The 7,036-nt window shown below is 40.5% G+C and overlaps 1 non-coding gene across 1 annotated transcript; it reads right to left on the reverse strand.

Annotated features, from left to right (window-relative positions):
- Positions 1 to 2,512: 2,512 nt before the first annotated feature.
- Positions 2,513 to 2,618, reverse strand: LOC145522081 (U6 spliceosomal RNA). The gene has a single exon (XR_014065900.1). It is a non-coding gene; the product is annotated as a U6 spliceosomal RNA (small nuclear RNA).
- Between the last annotated feature and the right edge of the window lie 4,418 nt (positions 2,619 to 7,036).

Below are 7,036 nucleotides of genomic sequence, written 5' to 3' on the forward strand. Positions count from 1 at the left end.
GGCACAGCTCCACATGGAAAAGGCCCCCCATGTTCCCATGATTTCTCAGGGGCTAAAAGGATCTTAAAGTGGACATCCAGTTTCCCCTGTGCTTCCTAGGAAACCCATTTAGGTCTGGCCTCATAGGGACCACTGGGGAACTGTGGGGCTGGACCCCTACAAAGAAAAAAAGCAGCAAGGAGGGGCCTATAGCAACCAGCCTATAGATCGTGGTGAGTTCCATTTCTGCTGGTAGCAGCACCTGAGCACCAATCACTGTCAGTGGCTCTGTCCATCTGGAGAGCTGAGATGGTGGCCCTTTCTGTCCAAGGAGCTTGATCAGCAGTTCTGCCTGATTTTGGCTCCCAGACAATGAGCCATACTGGATGTGGAGCCCATTCTATGCTCCCACCTGAACAAAGAAGCAAGTCAGCAGCCCCTTCCAACTGCCGAGCAGAGCCCTCAGCGCTTGTCATTTTTCTTCAGAGGTCCAGCCCCACCAGTTCCCCACAAGTCTGTTCGCTAGGTCTGTGTCTCTATTCCTGCCCTGCAAATACGTTCATTAGTATGCATGTATTTGTCAATATATGATATCTGCTTTTCTCTTTCTGACTTACTCTACTCTGTATAACAGGCTCTAGGTTCTTCCACCTCAATACAAATGACTCAAATTCATATCATTTATGGCTAATATTCCATTGCATGTATATATTGATACTACAACTTCTTTATCCCTTCATCTGTCAGTGGGCATCTAGCTTGCTTCTGTGTCCTGGCCATTGCAAATAGTGCTACAATGAATACTGGAGTGCGTGTATCTTTTTGAATTATGGTTTCCTCAGGGTATATGCCCAGTACAGGATTTGCTGAGTCATATGGCAGTTCTATTTCTAGTTTTTTAAGGAGTCTCCACACTGTTCTCCACAGTGGCTTCTCAGTTTCCATCCCTGTGAACAGTGCAGAGGGTCCCCTTTTCTCCACATCCCCTCCAGTATTTACTGTTTGTAGATTTTTTAATGATGGCCGTTCTGACTGGTGTGAGGTAATACTTCATTGCAATTTTGATTTGCATTTCTCTGATACTGAGAGATGTTGAGTATGTTTTCATATGTTTCTTGGCCATCTGTAAGTCTTCTTTGGAGAAATGTCTGCTTAGGTTTTCCACTCATTTTTTGATCAGATTGTTTGTTTTTCTGATATTGAGCTGCATGAACTTCTTGTATATAGTGCTTCATTTGCACTTATTTTCTCCCCTTCTGAGGGTTGTCTTTCATCTTGTTTATAGTTTCCTTTGCTGTGCAAAGGCTTTTAAGTTTAATTAGGTCCCATTTATTTATTTTTGTTTCTATTTCCATTACTCTAGGAGGTGGGTCAAAAGAATCTTGCTTCGATTCACGTCAAAGAGGAATCTGCCTATGTTTCCCTCAAAGAGTTTTATTGTTCCTGGCCTTACGTTTAGGTTTTTTTGCATTTTGAGTTTATTTGTGTGTATGGTGTTAGGAAGTGCTCTAATTTTATTTTTTTTGCATGTCACTGTCCAGTTTTCCAGTACCACTTATTGAAGTGGCTGTCTTTTCTCTATTGTATATTCTTGCCTCCTTTGTCAAAGATGAGGTGTCCATAGGAGCATGCGTTTATCTCTGGGATTTATATCTTGTTCCATTGATCTATATTTCTGTTTTTGTGCAGTACCATACTGTCTTAATTACTGTAGCTTTGTAAGTGTTGTCCGAAGTCAGGAAGGTTGATTCTCCCAGCTCTTTTTTCCTTTCTCAAGATTGCTTTGGCTATTTAGGGCCTTTTGTGTTTCTATACAAATTCTAACTTTTTTGGCTCTAGTTCTATGAAAAATGCCATTGGTAATTTGATAGAGATTGCACAGACTCTGTAGATTGCTTTGGGTAGTAGTCATTTTTACAGTATTGATTCTTCCAGTCTAAGAACATGGTATATCTCTGCATCTGTTCGTGTCTTTCTTTGATTTCTTTCACTAGTGTCTTACAGCTTTCTGCACATAGGTCATTTATCTCCTTAGGTAGGTTTATTCATAGGTATTTTATTCTTTTTGCTGCAATGGTGAATGGGATTATTTCCTTAATTTCTCTTTCTGATTTTTCATTGTTATTGTATAGGAAGGCAAGGTATTTCTGTGTGTTAATTTTGTATCCTGTGACTTTCCTAAAGTCATTGATTAGCTCTAGTAATTTTCTGGTGGTATCTTTAGTGTTTTCTATGTATAGTATCATCATCTGCAAACAGTAAAAGTTTTACTTCTTTTCCAATCCAGATTCTTTTTATTTCTTTTTCTTCTCTCATTTCCATGACTAGGACTTTCAAAACTATATTGAATAGCGGTGAGAATGGGCACCCTTGTCTTATTCCTTATCTTAGAGGAAATGCTTTCTGTTTTTCACCATTGAGAATAATGTTTGCTGTGGGTTTGTTGTATATGGCCTTTGTTATGTTGAGGTATGTTCCCTCTATGCCCACTTTTTGGAAAGTTTTTTTTATAAATAGGTGTTGAATTTTTAAAAAAAATATAGAATGCTTCACAAAAGTGCATGCCATCCTTGCACATGGGGCTATGCTAATCTTCTGTTTCATTTCAATTTTACTATATGTGCTGCTGGAGTGAGCACTGGGTGTTGAATTTTGTCTAAAGCTTTTCCTGTGTCTTCTTTCAAGACTATGTGGATATTGCTAATTCTACTTTAGTCTTTCATAGCTCTAAGCTTTTCTCATTTTATCCTTTTTGCTGCCTTTTGGGGAATTGCCTTATCTCAGTTTTGTTGCAATTCACCTTTAAAGTATCTGCTTGTTATTACCCTGATCCACTATATTCTTTATTTTGACTGCTTTATCTTCATGTCTAATATTTCCATTGGGATATTTAAAAATTTTTTTTCTGTCCTTGTTTCATTTTATTCCTTATCTCCTAAAGAATATCTATCATGCCTAATTTAAAACAGTTTTGTTTGTTCTAACAATTCTTCAAATGCTATGTTTTCCACTTTGTTCACTTAAAAAAATAGATGTTATACTCTTCAGATGCTTTATCATTTGAGCTTGTGTGTTCTTGTTCCTCTGGGGTTACCAGCTGTTCTTTATGGTAATGACATTGGAGAGGGGATGAAGGCAAGTCCCTGGTCAGTGCCAGTAGCAGCAGACTAGGAAGGGGAGAGGGTAGGAGCTCAGGAACCATGGAGCCCTCATTAATAATTCCTGCTTGCTCCATCCTCTGGGACTTCCTTGGTGGCTGAGATGGTAAAGAATCTGCTTGCGATGCAGGAGACCTCCTGGGTTCAAATCAGGGAGATCCCCTGGAGAAGGGAATGGCAACCCACTCCAATATTCTTGCCTGGAGAGATACATGGACAGAGGAGCCTGGTGGGCTACAGTCCACAGGGTCACAAAGAGTAGGACACTGAGCGACTGATGTTTCCATACACTTCCTGTTTTGAAACATCTTATGCAAGGGGTTATTATCTTGCCTGGCCAAGGTGAGTGGTTTCAGTCAGTTCAGTTCAGTTCAGTCACTCAGTCGTGTCCGACTTTTTGCAACTCCATGGACTGCAGCACACCAGGCCTCCCTGTCCATCACCAAATCCCGGAGCTTCCTCAAACTCATGTCCATGGAGTTGCTGATGCCATCCAACCATCTCATCCTCTGTTGTGCCTTTCTCCTCCTTCCTTCAATCTTTCCCAGCATCAGGGTCTTTTCAAATGAATCAGTTCTTCGCATCAGGTGGCCAAAGTACTGGAGTTTCAGCTTCAGCATCAGTCCTTCCAATAAATACTCAAGGCTGATTTCCTTTAGGATTGACTAGTTGGATCTCCTTGCAGTGCAAGGGACTGTCAAGAGTCTTCTCCAACACCACTGTTCAAAAGCATCAATTCTTCAGCACTCAGCTTTCTTTATAATCCAACTCACACATCCATACATGACTACTGGAAAAATCATAGCTTTGACTAGATGGACCTCTGTTGGCAAAGTAATGTCTCAGCTTTTTGGTATGCTGTCTAGGTTTGTCATAGCTTTTCTTTCAAGGAGTAGTTCAGTTCAGTTCAGTTCAATCACTCAGTCTTGTCCGACTCTTTGTGACCCCATGAACCGCAGCATGCCAAGCCTCCTTGTCCATCACCAACTCCCGGAATCCACCCAAATCCACGTCCATCGAGTCGGTGATGCCATTCAACCATCTCGTCCTCTGTCGTCCCCTTCTGCTCCTGCCCTCAATCTTTCCCAGCATCAGGGTCTTTTCAAATGAGTCAGCTCTTCGCATCAGGTGGCCAAAGTATTGTAGTTTCAGCTTCAACATCAGTCCTTCCAATGAACATCCAGGACTGATCTTTAGGATGGACTGGTTGGATCTCCTTGCAGCCCAAGGGACTCTCAAGAGTCTTCTCCAACACCACAGTTTAAATGTATCAATTCTTCGGTGCTCAGCTTTCTTTACAGTCCAGCTCTCACATCCATACATGACCACTGGAAAAGCAAGCGTCTGTTAATTTCATGGCTGTAATCACCATCTGCAGTGCTTTTGGAGCCCCCAAAACAAAGTCTGTCTCTGTTTCTATTGTTTCCCCATCTATTTACCATGAAGTGATGGGACCAGATGCCATGATCTTAGTTTTCTGAATGTTGAGTTTTAAGCCAGATTTTTCACTCTCCTCTTTCACTTTCATCAAGTGATTTAGTTCTTCTTCACTTTCTGCCATAAGGGTGGTATCATCTGTGTATCTGAGGTTATTGATATTTTTCCCAGTAATCTTGATTCCATTTTGTGATTCATCCAGCCCGGCATTTCACATGATGTACTCTGCATATAAGTTAAATAAGCAGGGTGACAATACACAGCCTTGATGTACTCCGTTCCCACTTTGGAACCAGTCTGTTGTTCCATGTCCGGTTCTAACTTTTGCTTCTTGACCTGCGTACAGATTTCTCACGAGGCAAGTCAGGCAGTCTGGTATTCCCATCTCTTGAAGAATTTTCCACAGTTTGTCGTGATCCACACAGTCAAAGATTTTGGCATAGTCAATAAAGTAGAAGTAGATTTTTTTTTGGAACTCTCTTGCTTTTTCTATGATCCAGTGGATGTTGGCAATTTGATCTCTGGTTCCTTTGCCTTTTCTAAATGCAGATTGAACATCTGGAAGGTCATGGTTCACCCTGTTATCCACTATCTTGAAGCCCTTGTAGCATCAGAGAAGACAGTACTTTGAAGAGTTGAGGGGTGTTTGATGCTGTCTCTTCTCCAAATTTCTCTATCCTAGCTGGGTTTGTACACTACTCTGACATTTCCTCTTGGTGATCACAAATGGCCTCAGTGATTGCTACTGATAACTGTGATATACAGTCAAGCAAAGAGTCTCTAAAGACAAATTGAGCTGAGGCAAGAACAGCCTTTAAAAGGCTTTCCTACAGCCTATTCTCAATACATCCCAGGTGACTCAGATGGTAAAGAATCTGCCTGGAGTGCAGGAGACCTGGGTTTGATCCATGGGTTGGGAAGATCCTTTGGAGAAGGGAATGGCAACCCACTCCAGTAAATCAAGTAAATCAAATTATCCTGCCTGGAGAATTCCATGGACAGAAAAGTCTGGTGGGCTACGGTTCATGGGATCTCAAAGAATTGGACAGGACTTGGCAACTAACATATGTATTCTCTCACTTCTCGTTCCTGGGCTTCAGCTACCCAACTCTCACTGAAGTCTGTTTATGGTGGACATCAGTCTCTGGGTTTATCTTATCATTTTTATGTTATTGATTCATACCATCTGTGTTCTCCTCAAGCATCTGTAGTTTTTTTAGAGTTGATTTTGGAGGATGGAGCCAGCAGCTTGTCCTATATTAACTCTTGGCAGGAAACGGGTCTGTCTTGCTGTTTCTTTGCCATAGCCCTACCTCAGTTAAAAGCTGTTCAGAGAGTAGGCAAATGTTTGGCAGCAAATTCAAGAAGCCAACCTGTTTTCATTCTGCAAAAAGCAAATCATTCAGGCAGCTGGGAAACCCTAGTCATTCTCTTAGTAGGGACCAGAAACCTCAATTTGACAGTGGCATTTAGTAGCAAAACCTCCATCCTTTTAAAAATTTCTGAAAAGACATCTGGTAAATACATTTAAAAATGGATGAAAGTTAAGAAGCTCTGTTGGAATGAGAGCCACTTTTGGCCAATGAAGTGTCAGGGTAAATAGTAAATATCTTTACAGTTTAATACATCATCAATTGTGTATTCTATTAACTGCAGTCAAATAGATTCCGAATGAAACCAAGTCTATCTAATAAGTATATTAAAGCATGTTTCCTTAGTTTTTATCACAAATAAAATGTCAGCTGGTCATCACAAGTACAAATACATGAATTTTACCTTTTCACAATATTTTCATTTTTCCTTTGGATACTCCATTGTGCTTGTAGGCAGGACTGGTTTTGTGCGAAAATGTTTTGGGAATATTCTAGAACCTCTGTCTCAGAACAATGCAAGTCAGAATGGTGTTCCAAAACCTTGTTTTAATCACACTTAAATTGCTGACATAAAAAAATTCAATGTTAAAATACATAATAAAAATATCTATATGTATCATTATCTTTATTCACAAGAGGAATTGTATTTTCCTCTGACGTTTTCTGAAAAAGTTGGCCTAAAACCCGACATTCAGAAAACTAAGATCATGATATCTGTTCCCATCACTTAATGTCAAATAGATGGGGAAACAGTGGAAACAGTGACAGACTTTATTTTTCTGGGCTCCAAAATCACTGCAGATGGTGACTGCAGCCTTGAAATTAAAAAATGCTTGCTCCTTGGAAGAAAAGTTACAATCAACCTAGACAGCATATTAAAAAGCAGAGACGTTACTTTGCCAACAAAAGTCCATCTAGTCAAAGCTATGGTTTTTCCAGTAGTCATGTATGGATGTGAGATTTGGACTATAAAGAAAGCTGAGCACTGAAGAACTGATGCTTTTGAACTGTAGTGTTGGAGAAGACTCTTGAGAGTCCCTTGGACTGCAAGGAGATCCAACCAGTCCATCCTAAAGGAAATCAGTCCTG

Source organism: Giraffa tippelskirchi, chromosome 9 (assembly GCF_054371585.1).
Source record: "Giraffa tippelskirchi isolate mGirTip1 chromosome 9, T2T-mGirTip1v1.2.pri, whole genome shotgun sequence".
Taxonomy (NCBI): Eukaryota; Metazoa; Chordata; class Mammalia; order Artiodactyla; family Giraffidae; genus Giraffa; species Giraffa tippelskirchi.